The sequence below is a fragment of the Arachis ipaensis genome, chromosome B01 (genome assembly GCF_000816755.2).
Source record: "Arachis ipaensis cultivar K30076 chromosome B01, Araip1.1, whole genome shotgun sequence".
In the NCBI taxonomy this organism is placed as follows: Eukaryota; Viridiplantae; Streptophyta; class Magnoliopsida; order Fabales; family Fabaceae; genus Arachis; species Arachis ipaensis.
The window spans coordinates 44,879,158-44,894,578 of NC_029785.2; the positions used below are offsets into that span (position 1 = coordinate 44,879,158).

General features: G+C 34.9%; 2 long non-coding RNA genes across 2 annotated transcripts in view; both read left to right on the plus strand.

Moving 5' to 3' along the window:
* The window catches only part of LOC110270956, a 22,358-nt gene extending 8,694 nt beyond the window's left edge, over positions 1-13,664 (plus strand). The window contains exons 2-4 of the long non-coding RNA XR_002360794.1: positions 7,989-7,994; positions 11,137-11,141; positions 13,652-13,664. This is a non-coding gene — a long non-coding RNA (uncharacterized LOC110270956). The remainder of the gene's footprint in view (positions 1-7,988; positions 7,995-11,136; positions 11,142-13,651) is intronic.
* Positions 5,323-5,782, plus strand: LOC110270954. The gene is made up of 3 exons (XR_002360782.1): positions 5,323-5,438; positions 5,533-5,584; positions 5,673-5,782. It is a non-coding gene; the product is annotated as an uncharacterized LOC110270954 (long non-coding RNA).

Consider the following 15,421-nt stretch of genomic DNA (forward strand, 5'->3'; position numbering starts at 1 on the left):
ACTTAACTATTTTTTTTCTTTGTTATATTGAGAGCAAATAAAAATAAAAATAACTTAAAAACCAAAAAAAGAAATAAACTTCATATTCAAAAATTTAAAAATAACATACGAAAGGAGAATAGTCGTAATATATAAATTGAGGCAACAATTTAAATTTAAATTAATCTAAAACTAATTTAATCAAATACCAATATTAGAACTAAATTTCTTAAATAATATTTAATCTATTCTCGTCCTTAGACACGTATAAATTAGAGTCATTCTCGTAACGACAACCAACTGAAACAACATCATAATTTCGAACATTTAGAATTTGTGCATATTCAGACCATCTCCTTGTTAAATAAGCTTCATCATCTACTATCTATGCAATGCAATAAGGTATAGAATTATCACACTGAAAAATTAAACTGACATTTATTCTCCTAAATGGCATTGCATTGATGTAAAAGAAGGCTGGTAATTTCTGAAAAAAAAATTATAATATGTTATAAAATTATTTTAATTACGAAAAGTTTAAAATAAGAAAATTTGAATAAATTATCAATCGTTGAAATTGCATCTTCGAGTTTGACACCAATTTACCAAAATTAAATTTAAATTGAGAAAATTCAATCTCATTATGTACTCCACTTCAAAGATTTTCAGGCAGATATAGAAAGCATGGAAGGATGGAACTTGAACTTGGCCTACAAAGCTCCATGAAAATAATTCTTCAATAAAAAATCGAGCTCCTTCCAAGAAAACTAACTTTACCCACATTCAATTAGGTTGGTCATAATATGTGAGTAGATCCAACCATCGTTCGGTAAAATAGAGTTTATTGCCCCTTCGTTGGACGCTTACATCCATGTAATTAGAACTTGAATCAATGAATAAAACTTGAGATGGTATTTGATGGATGTGATGTCGCGGCAAAAGATAATCGCACTGGAACATTAGACGAAAAGAATAAGTTGAAGTAAGAACAATCATTAAATTATCAAAAGTATAATATAATAGAATGAGTATATAAAAAATATTATAAAAAATTATAAATTATACCTTAAAATGATCAAATTCTAAGTTAATTTTTTATTATTTACATTATACATCATATATTTGCTGTGATTGAATAAGCCATTATCATATCATATACATTTTTATTATGATTAGAATCATAGATTTTTGTTTTAATTTTTTAAGGTAGATATCAATATCAACTTACCGAAAATTATGATTAATTTAAAATTATATTACAATGATTGAAAATTAAAATTATTGACAATTAACATAATTATGTATTAAATGCTAATTTAAGACTAAATTCTCAAAATGGTCTCTCAGATTAGGCCCATGCACTAATTTCACCACTGAGTTTCCAATTGCACCATATTGGTCCTCGAGATTGAACTCCGGGCTCCATAAAAGTCCCAAGCCTATTTTCGGTCTGAGTCAGCAAATCGGAGTGCTGATCTGGAAGGTGACTACCACTGTAAATGTGGAAACGGCTATATGATGTGGACATTTGGTGAATTTGCTCCAATATAGTCCCTCTATAAACCCTAAACCCAATGTGAATCCTATCTTCTTCATCTTCTTCTTCCACTTTTATCTTCTACTTCTGCTACGGCTTTCCATCATCATCATCATCATCATCATCATCATCATCATCATCATCATCATCATCATCATCTTCTTCTTCTTCTTTTTCTTCTTCTTCTTCTTCTTCTTCTTCTTCTTCTTCTTCTTCTTGCAAGTATAGTACTGCTCGCAACGAAATTTGTGACAAATGATGGATGGTGCTAGTCACGTATTAAGAAGTTCGAGCTGCTCCTCTTCAACCAGGAACTGGACAAGAACATCAGTGCGAACTAGGCCTGAAAAGGTGCCGGAGTGGTGTAGATGTGGATGTCGCCCCATCCTTAGGTGGTCAGGGATTGAAAGGCATCCTAACAAGTCTTTTTTGGGTGTCCTAATTATAATGTAAGTGGGTTAAGCTCATTTATGTATGATTGATGTGTCTGTATTTTAAATTGGTATGACCATTTTCTGGATTATTGCAGACCAGCGGAAAGAAATGGTGCGAGTTATTTGTTTGGGCAGATTCTGAACAAGAAGATGTGGTTTGGAAAGCTGGTGATGAGGAGGGTGAACTCAAAATGAACTTGGCCTGGAGGCTAAGAAAAGTGGAAGCAATTGTGAGAACTCAGAAAGTGTTAATTCAAGCCATGTGTTTAATGTTGTTGTTAGTTGTTATTTTTGTGTTAATGTTGTTGTTCAAAGTTTGAGCATGACATGGATTATATAAGTGTATTCCTGATTATAACTACCATGAATGAAAAAAGTTGGAGATAATTGGATGAAAAGATTTGGCCTATTGTGGTCTAACATTTGATGTGAATACGCTTAATGTGAATGCTTAGAAAATAAAAATTAAAGACAGAATAACCATATGGTCAATAATTAAAGCACTGCCATATATATAATTTATCAAAATACCATAGTATGCATATCTTTAAGGTCTTGAGTATTTTGATTACCAAATTGACAAAGCAAACATAATAACAACAAGCAAACATCAAAAGTGGATCATCACCCTTGTCTATGACCATTGTCATAATAGTTCTCCAAAATAAAAGTAGACTCATTTAAAAATAACTAGCTAACATCAGAAAGTGTATATTTTTAAGAAACATAATCATTTTTTTTGTGGCTTAAATCTCAGAGTTGGTACAAACTTTAGCATGTTTGCCAATCTTGAAGCTGTAGCTGAATTGGCTCCCTGCGTTAGATCTAAATTTGTAGAAGTTGTTGGAGGAGATGATCTTCTTCTAGTTGCCAATTTTGTATGTCTTGTTGGAAGCATCTGATTTAATTCAAGTAACAGCAATGTAATGAAATAAGTAAATAAATAAATACTGATACACATGAACACTACAAAGCAAATAGTAAATAAATAATGATACACATGAATGTTACATACAGTAATCAAGATAGTTGGAGAAGATGTGGTCCCACCTTTTGAGTGTCTTCGGGTTCAGAGTATGTTGGCTGAGAGAGATCAATCTCAGCAGGTTGGACTTCAATTTCAACCAAGCCAACACCTACCTCAACTTGCGGATCTTTGACAATAAGAGTGGGATCAACATCATTAGCACCCTTAGCAGCAGCAGGATTAGCATCTTCAAGATTAATAGCAGGATGATCATTAGTGGCATTAGTAGAGCTTGGTATTAATAGAGCAACATGAAAAGTAATAATCAGTATTTCAGTAATCAAATCAAATCAATAAATCAATAAGCATAACATTAGAACTACAACCATTAGGCTTTTTGCATCAATGAATTTAATAAGTATAAGCCTAGCATCAGATTGAAAATAGTACAAGCATGAAAAGTAATAATCTGTATTTCAAAAATCAAATCAAATCAACAAATCAATAAGCATAACATTAAAATTACAACCATTAGGCTTTTTGCATCAATGTATTTAATAAGTATAAGCCTAGCATCATATTGAAAACAGTACAAGCATGAAAAGTAATAATAAGTATTTCAATAATCAAATCAGATCAATAAATCAATAAATATAACATTAGAATTACAATCATTAGGCTTTTTGCATTAATGTATTTAATAAATATAAGCCTAGCATCATATTAAAAACAGTACAAGCATGAAAAATATAGACATAAAAGCATATGCTAAAAATTTTGACTTCAAATTTAACACACACACAGCAAATTATACGCACATATTAAATGGAATGTATCTATTAACTAATATACCACTAACCACCAAAATGCATCAGTAACAAAAAATCAAACATATTTTTTGTATATCAGAAATAAAACACCACCTGTGTGTCTTGTAGTCTCCAAGGTCCTGATGCAACAATTCCAGGAACCACTTCTAATTATCTCAGTTCTCGACGTTCACAATTGCCTATGCAATCACATAGATGCGGTGATTAGCATCTTGTTCGACGGCCGACAATATTTGGCTTCCAAATACGATCTTTAAGAAAGCACTATCAAGACCAATTAGTGGATGGCAGCCAGCTTTAAAACCGTTCTTACAACCGGCTGAACACACGTACATCTTCTCGAAGATTGGATCCCCATGTGGCTATGGAGTTGTGCTAATTTGAACAGTTGATTCTGGGTTGGTCTTGAGTAAAGTAAGGCCATAGTCTCTCAACATAGCATACTGTGCCTTCTCATCTCCATATACCACATTTCTAACATCACTCAGTACTCTTGAAATTGAATTTCTATTGAGGGATAGATCATACTTTATTTTGAAGAATATTGTAGCATCGCAATGTCTAAAGTTAGGATACTTCCTCACTTTCTTTACCAGCTTACTTGCAACCTAGTTTCGGTTTGTAGCCCTATTCTTATCCTCTCTAGGACAAGTATGATCATCCATGAAAGTCTTCACTTGCCAGCAGCTGTCCTCATAGTTCCTTGAGGCATAAATCACTCATTTGCATTCTTTGACTTTACATATTGCCCTTACCCTTTTTCTATTATTTTTCTTAAACTTGATACGCTTTCTCTCTTGGATGGTGTATTCCCTCACAGCCTCTTTAAAGTCTCATTTGGTATTAAATTTTATTCCAACTTCAAAGTGCAATTCACCAAACCTTGCACCCTCTCTAAACACTGAAAAAACTTCATTAGAATCATCATCTTCATCCAACTCATCTTCAGAATTTGGTGGGGTTTTCATCTCCAACAAATGCCATGAATTTGTACCATCAGAATCAGCTCCCGAATCATAAGCATCATAGTCTTCAACCCTTGCATCCCCACAAATCCAAGATCAACTTCTTGATCTGAAACATCTTTCACAAATGCATCATCATCAACTATTATCTTCTCCTTATCCTAACCAGATGCACCTGTAGGATCATTCTTCAATTTCACATCCTTCCTTCTTGAGAAAGAAATATTAACCAACTCAATCGAATCAAAGGAATTGTCATCCCATATTGGCTTATAACCTTCATCTTCAGTACTCTCATAATTATCAGAGGAGTCTTCATCAGAAAATAGAACAAATAATAAAAAAATATGTGAAAATAATACAAAATCATAAAATATAACCTACTTTAATAATTATATATATAATTTATAATAATATTTAATAATATTTATAATTTAAATTAAATTGAATCTCTCCTTACAAGGAAGGGAAAATAAAATAGTTTAAAAATGAAATTAAGATTAAATGAATTTACGAAATTTTTGTTTTTCCGTGGGTTATTAGACTTCGTTGAGTTCCGGAAATCATAATAGAAAAGTGTGCCATTTACCACCGCCGGAGATATTTTACATTTTTACTCCATTTCTTCTTCTTCTTCTTCTTCTTCTTCTTCTTCTTCTTCTTCTTCAGCGATAACCATGGCCGACTGAAACCCTTCCACCGATGACCTTGATCAGCTCCTCGACAGTAACGACCTTTTCCTCTCTCTATGTTCACACTCTTAACACTTATCACCTTGTTTTTTATTTTATTTTATTTTATTTGCATTCAATCATTTCAGGTGCTTTGGATGATTTCCAAACCTTCAACCTTAATAATTCCTCCGCTCAGAGGTCCCTATTTCCTTCAATATAATCACTTCTCCTTTCAATCTTTTCAATTTTGTTGTTTGAGTTTTTCTACTTTGTTATGATCTATTAGGAGTGGGGAAGCAACTGTGGTGAAAAAGGAGGCACCTTCGCTTCTTTCTAGGGTTCAAGGATTGGGGATGGGTGGTGGGTTATCCAATTTGAAAAATAAGAAAAAGGGAAAACAGAAGGCTCCCAAAGATGCCTACGTCAGAGGCTGTCAAGGGTCTCGAATTCATGGCTCCGTCGTCGGCCGATGATTTCGGTAAGCATGCCATGATGGAGGATTGGGTCAAGCAGTTTGAGGACCTTGTTGGCTCTCAGGTAACTAAGTTTATATTCTTCCATTCATGTGAAAGCAATTTCTAATATAAGCATTTTCTCCTTCTACAGATCTCTAAAAATTATGGACTCTCAGACAAATTATTCTATAATATGAAGCAATTTCTTCCTCTCCTTATACTTTGGCAGCTGCTGGTTTTTCAGATTCTTAGGAACATTTGTTTTTTAACTTGTTAGAATAAGAAGGCTTTTATGCATTACTATTTCCCCCCTTTGTCTACTCATAGTTAAGCTAAGTTTGTATATTATATCAGGGATTTTGTAACGTTTTGTGACAGCAATCATGGTACTAGTTATTGCTAGTTGCCCCACTAAAATTTTCTTATTGATTCTTTGATAATCATTTCCTATTGGATGTTTGATTAATGTTTACTGCCTCGTGAATTAATAATAATTTTCCAATGGCCTGAGGCATAAACTAGTATTTTTTGTCTTCTAATTTTATGATTCCATGTTTTTAATCTCACAAGTCAATGAATATTGGTGGTGTAAAATAAATTATATATACCTCTGGGGAAGCACCATTAGACTTGTATGTTCAAATCTAATGCTTGTGAATTTTATTAGTTTAAAAATACAGTAATTCGGTACTTTTCAACGGCAGCTACTGAAATATTTCGAATATCAAAACAATCAATGGATGAATTTTCGGATTTGTTTATTTAAATTATTTAAATATTTATTTATTGAAATGTTTTAAAAAAATTATCGTTTTATACTTATATTACACATGTCAGTTATACAGGACAAAAAATAATTAAACATGAGTTAAACAGAATTTGGGTACTGTCAAAGGATGTGTAATGTTTATATCCTGGACCAATAATTGAAAGCTAGGTCCGATAATGTAAAAAGACTCACCAATAAAGATGGACCTCATGAAAATCTCGATCTCTTTAAAGAGGTCAGACAATGAGGTTCAGCTCTACCTGGCAATGCAAGTAGCTATCTCCTTAAGTCTCTCCAAATAACTCTACTTCATCTAGAAGGTAGATCCTAACAAACTCCCAAAATAAAGGAAACACTTATCTATCAGAAAAGATAGAACTACTCCAACAAAGGGATTTAGATCCTCTAAAGTTTGAATTTCACTTTAGAAGGTAAAGTTTGATTTCTCACTATTTCATAGGTGGGACCAAAAGAAAATATGAGAGAGAAACCATTCAAAGGTGAGAGATTAAACTTTACCCTCTAAAGTGAAATTCAAACTTTAGAGGATCTAAATCCCCAACAAAGGTGGTTATCAACTCTACTATAAATACACTGGTATCCCCCAAGTATAACTCACGTTTTAACCTACTAAAAACCTACTTAAAGCCCTTACTAACTTAAGCATCAGAGTTTGTTGCAGGTACCACCCCCTACCTCCTCAAGAGAAACTCGAACAGGCGGTACCTAGACATCAACAAGTCGGACGCTGCCATACAAAGGGACCTGGACCTCACGTTCAGGCCCAAATCAATGTTTCAGGTAACCCTCGGAACATTGGCGCCGTTGCCGGGGATCTCGGATTCACCCTCTGACAAATGGTAGACCATGAGCACAGAGATGGCTATACAACATCTGAGTCTGAACCAGAAGATCAACCAGAAGACCAAGCCCTCTTGCTTCCGCCTCTACCACCACACCATGGCCCCCACGGGGAAGGGACCTCAGGAAATCCTCAGCCAAGGAGGATTCAGTCCAAAGTCCGCCATCCCAAGGCTGAGGACCAACCCCACACGACTGAGATCCTGGATCTCGTTCACAGCAAAGAGGATTGATTACAACAGCTCGAACACAAGGTTGAACGACAACGGGAAGTAAAACGAGAGTTGCGGAAAGAGGTAAGGTGACGAAAGGAGCTAGAAGACAAGTTACAGAAATCGGAAGCCGATGTACATAGGAGGAATAATCGGGCGGAGTATGACGAAAGTCCCTTAGGTAGACAAGATCTGTTCGCAGAAGAGATCATGACGGCTAAAGTTCCTAAGAACTTCAAATCGCCCGACATGGATCTCTATGACAGAACGACCGACCCGAGCCACCATATCAGCAACTTCAGAAGCAGAATGTACTTGGCTGACACTTCTGACACCACTCGTTGCAAAGCCTTCCTGACTACTTTAACCAAGGCTACAATGAAATTGTTTGATAGCCTGCCCCCAGGTCGGTCACTAGTTTTGACGACCTGGCCAGAAAACTTTTGATAATATTCTCCATCCAGAAAGACAAAAGGAAGTACGCCCCGAGACTGCTAGGAATAAAGCAAGAGGTTAGGGAAACCCTTCGAGACTATATAGAAAGGTTCAACAAAGCTTGTCTAAAAATTCAGAACCTATCAACCGAAGCTATAATTATGGGTCTAGTCAATGGCCTTAGAGAAGGGCCATTCTCTCAGTCAATATCCAAGAGATATCCGACTTCTCTGAACGAAATTCAACAAAGGGCAGAAAAATACATCAACATGGAGGAAAACTCCCGACTTAGGGAACTTCCTACGCGATCTAACTTGCCCTACTATCAAACTCGGGACAAAGAAAGGGAACCCAAGAAGAAAGAGGAGCAAAATATAGAAAAGCCTCGAAAGTATCACAACTACACCCCTCTGAGGGTTTTCCTGGTCGATGTTTACAGAGAAATATGCCATACAGAGAAGCTTCCGCCTCCTCGTCCGATTAAGTATAAGAAGGCTGGAAGTCGGACCGAATATTGTGAGTACCACAAGCTGTACGAGCATTCCACTAACGAATGTTACGACCTGAAGAATGTCATCGAAAAGTTGGCTAGAGAAGGCCGACTCGATAGATACCTACCAAACAGGTCGGACAACCCGAGGAAGAGATGAAGGGATGAAGAAGGAGGACAACCAGAACGCCTTCCTTACACCCCCGAACAACATATACACATGATTAGTTGTGGATTAGCAGGAGGAAGAATATCAAAATCCTCATGAAAAAGGCACCTCAAAGAAGTGTACCAAGTCGGGGAGGACAATCAATCGTTCGAGTTGCCCACTATGTCCTTCACTAAGGAAGATACTCAAGGAATACTACCAGGGCACGACGACCCAGTGGTGATAACTATAATCCTAGCAAGCGCCAACTGATAGAGAACCAAACATTGACTCGGAATTTCACAAAATAGTTCCGTTGCAAGTATAGTTCCGAACCAACAATTAGATCTCAATCAAAGTTTAAGATATAGATTGTCACAATCCAAAACAAATATAAACCGGGAGTTTTAAATCCCGGGTCGTCTTTCCTGGGACTATGCAAATTAGGCGCAGACTTTTGGTTGTGAAATACGGAGGCTGTCACTCATATAATGGAAATTTAAAAAGAACTAAAGAATAAAAGAACTACCAAAAGATTAAAAGGCAATTAAAGCAAATTAAAAGAAGATAAGGTCAAAACTAGTGAAAATGCAATAAATGCATAAAAGAGCCTTGACTTGGGAATGAGAATTAAGGAATCCTATCATCGTCATAACAACAACTATGACAATTATGATGAGTTAATCTCACTTCATCAACCCCTAACATCGAGGAGTAAGTCAAGCAAGCATAATTGACCTTAATCCAAAAGTCCTAGCTAACTTACTAATTAACTTAGTAAAAAGCTAGCGTTAATGGAAACAAAAGTCAACTAACAACCTAATAATTACCACTAAATGTCGGACATTATGACTCTAGTATCCTAGGAACTCATTTCCCAAGCCAAGGTGTAAAAATCTACTCAAAATTTTCAAGTGGCATTTTCACAAACACTTGGTGGGCAAAATAACAAAACATGGCAAATTACAAAGGAAAATAAAAACTATACCAAACTATTCACAATATCAACAATTGAAACTCAATCAAGCATATATAAATCATAAAAGACCAAATTCATAAACAAAAGATTCAAGAAATCAAAATTGAGCAACTAATAAAATAATTTCTATTATAAGAAAGCAAGAGTAAATGTAATGTAATTAAAGAGAGAATTAGAGAGTATTTACAAAAGAGGTAACTAAAATCCAAGATCAAAATTGCAAATGAGCAACTATACTATAAACCCTAATAAAAACCTAAGAGAGAATTTTCTAAGCTAACATAAAACTACTCCTACTCCTAATAGTGTCTTGTGAAATGTAAAAGTGAGCTCCCCTTTTAAAATGAAATGAAGTCCCCTAGATATAGCACCCAATCAGCTTCAGAAACACCAAAAATTGGGCCAAGAAGTCCCCAAAATCGTGAGCCACGTGCTTCATTAATGAAGTCACACGCTGGTACTTGTACGTACGCACAGATGTGTACGTACGCACGCTTGCTGATTCTTCACTTGTGCGTACGCACAGAGGGTTGTGCGTACGCACACTTGACTGTGTGCTTCTCCTTTGTTTTCTTCATGAAATCTCCCATTTTGCATGCTTCCTTCCACTTTTGCCTAGCCATTCTTGCCTATTGGGCTTGGAATCACTCACAAAATATATCATGGCATCGAATGGAATAAAAATAGAATTAAAATCATAAATTTAAGTACAAAAACGCATGTTTTCACATTTAGGTTCAAATTAGAGAGAAACCACAAAAATATGCTATTTTGGTGATTAAGTGTGAGTTTATATGATGAAATCTATCCAATTCAAGCCAAAACTTACCGTCAAATATGGACTCATCAATCCCCCCACACTTAAACAATAGCATGTCCTCATGCTAAACACAAACAATGAGAATGATCAAAGGGTAAACAACTTATTAAATGCAACTATCTATTTGCATGCAAGTATACTAAATGCTATCTATGTCTATCTATACTATAGTGTCCTATTGATTTGGTGAAAACAAATCAACAAATAACCAAGTAAGCACATGGACATATAGGGCTAAAAGTAAAGAAATATTGCAAATGTGATCAAAATCCAAAGAATTGATTCGAATTTCAAAATGAAGCAACTTGCAAAAAAACATAAAATCAGAGATATGGAGACATAGAATTAAGCAATCGAACCCCTCACTGGATATATATACACTCTAATCACTCAGTGTTTAGGGTTTAATCACTCAAGTCTCCTCTAATTATGCTTTCTAGGATTTGCTATTCATCTAACAATCAACAATTATCTGATGCAATAATGCAAATATCATGAGGTCTTTAGAGGGTTGTAATGGAGTTAGGGTAAGGGTAGGATTAATATGGTTAAGTGGGCTAATGAATTGGATCTTTGACTAGTTCAAGTATCTCACTCAACCTATATCAACCAAATCACAAAACTATGCAACCTAACTTCCCATTCCTCCCTTTTGATACACATTCATGTATCTTTTTCATTCAAATCCACATATGCATTCCTTATTCATAAATCTTTCATATGCATCTCTCTCTTTTTATTTTTTTTTTAATTTTTTTCTTCTTTTCTTCTATGACAAATGCATATGTTTAAAGTAAGTTGATACATGAATGTGCACCCATTTTTCAAATTTTTTTTCAATGAATACCCAAAATAAAATTTTTCTTCATTTCTTTTACCAATGTTTTCCAAAATGTCCCCACACTTAAATGCAACACACTTCTCAACCTAAGCTAATCAAGGATACAAATCAAGGTAATTCATGATTTTCTGCTTAGGGTTGTGATGCGGTGATATTAAATACAATGGGGTTAATAAGGCTCAAAGGGGTTAATAATGGTCGATGCAAGGGTATGTCCATATGGTTTAGTGAGCTTAAATTCAAAGATGGGCTCAATCATGCTCAATGCACTCAAACATCAACTATTGGAAATACAGAATCAAGCAAAACCAAGATTACAATCATAGAAGGAGCATAGCACACAAGAACAAAATTTGTGGTTAAAATATGTAACCATACAATATAGGCTCAACAACTCACAAGGTTATTTGTTTTATCTCTCTTCTATGTTCTACAAAAACCATTCAAGCAAGTCTTAAAAATTTTCCAAATCAAATCAATGGTATGCCCTAAAAGAGATCTCTTGAAAATTTTTGTTGTTTTTACCAAAATTATTTTTTATGTATGTATATATGATGTGATGGATGTAATTTCAAAAATTTCTAGTTTTTTTCCTAATTTTCACTATCCAAAAATTATCATGAACAATTAGGACAAAATTGAACTAGGTGCTATACTATTCACAATATCCAATCACAACTTCTATCTATAAAATATACCAAGCAAAAGCAAAAATGCAATAACTAGAAATAAAACTATGAATAAACTAAGATATATATACCAGAAAAAAATGCAATGCAATAGTCAAAAGTACTCCAAATATCCATAGAAACATAATAAAAGAAAACAAAAATAAAGTGCAAAGTGTTCAGAAAAAAATTTACACCCCAAAAATCGCGAATCCTCCCCCACAAAGCGTTGTACAGTCCTCCATGCGCGAACACAATCCGGGGAGACTGGCTCTAAAGCACTCCACCTTCAGCTGACGGATGCTGGGGCTCGGGCTGCAGTATAAAACAGGTAAACATGAATTGAGGAAGAATTCATAGTAGTATGTCATAATAAAATATAATGTGTGTATTCTAAATGTGCATGGTTAGAACACACAAATTGGCCGGTTAAAACGGCAACCACACAATCAAAAAGTAAGTATGAGTTCCTCAATTAAATGACCCAAGTTGCACGCAATGAATAAGCATCAATTAAACACAAGCAATCTTAGGTAATTTCAGCAAGAGTAAATTTAATTTAGGAAATATTGGATATTGAAATTGTGTTAGTGAAAGCGCAAGATTAATAAAAATTAGCACAACAAACAATAACCAATTCAATAATGAAAAGAAATCTACTTATTCATCCTCAAGAATAATGAAACAATCACATGGAGAAGGTGCTTGTTGCAAAAAGTGACAAGCTTGATAAGAATCAAGTCAAGTCAACTCAAATAAATGCAAAGCATTACAAAGAAACAAGGACCTTGTTATATGGTTATCTTGATTTAAAAACCATGATAAATAAGCAATTCAATTCAATTCACTAAATTCAATATGCACTTGTTCAAAATTTTACCAAATAAGAAATCAAATGTCAATTTCTATATCAATTTGGTGCTAGCAACACAAAGCAATAAACAAGTAAATTATTGAAATTTCAACTCCAAATATCATCATAAGCATTCAAAAGTGGACAATTCTTGGATAAAATGCCAAACAAGAATATAATTTAAGACATATAGTAGCTACAACATACGAATTAAACTCAAGATTCATTTAGGCATTTAAGCAAATACTTGGTGTGCAATGCATATATTCAACCATTTCAAGCTACAATTCAAGCATCAACAACCCATAAATTAGAAATCGAATACTTGTAATTCAATAATAACCAATTAAGTCATCTAAACCTAACCTAGATTACCAAAATTAAATAAACAAAATGAAAATTAAGCAAGCAAATAAACAAAACAAAGAAGATTAAAACCTGAAAATTGAAGAGTTGAAGAATGGAGGAGAAGAAGATGTAGCAGTAGCACTGGTAGTGACCACTGCAGAGCTTACAGCGGCAAAACTTTACCGGAGACAGAGTCGGTGGCCTGGCATAAGGAAGAAGGGACAGGCACACTGGGAAGAGAAGAAAGAGAGAAGAAAGAAGAAAGAAGAAAGAAGAAAGAAGAAAGAAGAAAGAAGAAGAAGAAGGAGGTCGAGCGGTGCGTCATTGGCGGCGCCGGTGGTGGCGATAATGAATGGGGGTGGTGGATGGGGAAGGGGTGTGGCTAGACGAAGAAGAAAAGGGATTGGGGGGTTTCTGGCGCGATTGGGTTTCTTTCTGATTGCTGCCCAGTTCGACGCCTGTGCATACGCACACAGGTCTGTGCATATGCACAAAAGGAAAAAACGCAAGGGATGCAGACGCACAAGGATGTTTGGGCGCTCCCGGTAGGAAGGGTGATAACGAGTGTGCGTACGCACACCTAGGTGCGCACACACAGAAAGCAAATCTTTTTTTAGCAGAAAAAAGGATCATGTGTGCGTACACACAAGAGCTGTGCGTATGCACAGAATGAAAAAGTGCTGGGGTGCGAATGCACAAGAAGGTGCAAACGCTCCCGGAAAAGGGTGTGCAAATGAGTGTGCATACGCACAGGTGGGTGTGTTCGCACAAATGTCAAAAATTGGGAGCAGTGTACGTACGTACAATGCTCTGTTTCTCCAAAAATTTTGATGTCTCTAAGACACCAAGCATGATATCAATCAAATGTTTTCAACCCCAAAACATATCATTCTTAAAAAATACGTGATCAAACTAAAATGCTACTAAATTAAACCTAGAATCCAATCAAACTAAGCTAATCAAAGGGACAAAATTCAATAAGCAAATGCTAAAAGAAGAGAGGAGTTAGAAGGATATTACCACGGTGGGATGTCTGGTTTATCAACCTCCCCACACTTAAACATTAGCATGTCCTCATGCTTAGTTGAAGGAGATAAAATAAATGAGCAGGAACATGTAAAACTCATGCAATGCAATGCAACCTATATATGTGAATGCAACTACATGCAAAATGCTTTTACTTACTTGGTTAAGAGTAAATAGGTTCTTCCAGACAAACATAAGTTAGATTCCACTAATTTAAATCATACAATAAAAGACAAGTAATCTTGTAAGAAGACAGCTTATGAAAGCAGGGAACATAGAATCAAGCATTGAACCCTTACTGGTAGTGTATATCACTCTAACTCTCAAGTGTCTAGGGTAATTCACTCTACTCTTCTCTAGTCATGCTTTCTAAACTTTGTTCTTCATCTAACCAATCAAAAAATATTTAATGTACCAATACAAATATCATGAGGTCTTTTTAGGGTTGTAATGGGGCTGAGGTAAAGGTATATATGTATGGCCAAGTGGGCTTTATAAAGTGAATCATTGATTAGTCTAAGATCTCACCTGACATATATACATACTTTATACAATTTTAAAATACTTTACCTAGCTACCCAAAATTTTCCCACTTTTGTATTACATGCTCATGTATCAAACTTATTTTTGAATTTTTGTCCCATGTGCATTGATTCTTTTTATCTTGCATTTGGGGTAATATTATTTTTTCTTCTTTTCTTCTCTTTTTTTTGTATCCCTTTATTTAATTACTTAATATATATTTTTCTTCTCTTTTTTTTTCTCTTTTCAATGCACATGGTAATTTAATTATTTTGATTTCACATGAGCATGCTTTCCAAATTTTCAAATAATTTAATTTCCTACTTTTTCATATCATCCCATGTTCCCATAAAATTCCCCACACTTAAATTATACACAATATCTATCTTAAGCTAACCAAGGATTCAACTTGGGATTTTTATTTTGCTTTTCTGCTTAAGGCTAGTAATATGGTTATGAAATAGAAGGGGGTTATAAAGTTCAAAGTGGCTAACAAGAGTGATGTAAAAGGTAGGGTTATTTGGGATAAGTGAGCTAATAACAAATAATGGCCTCAATCATATGCAAGCATGTAAATACACTAAATAGTGGACATATAGAATGGAACA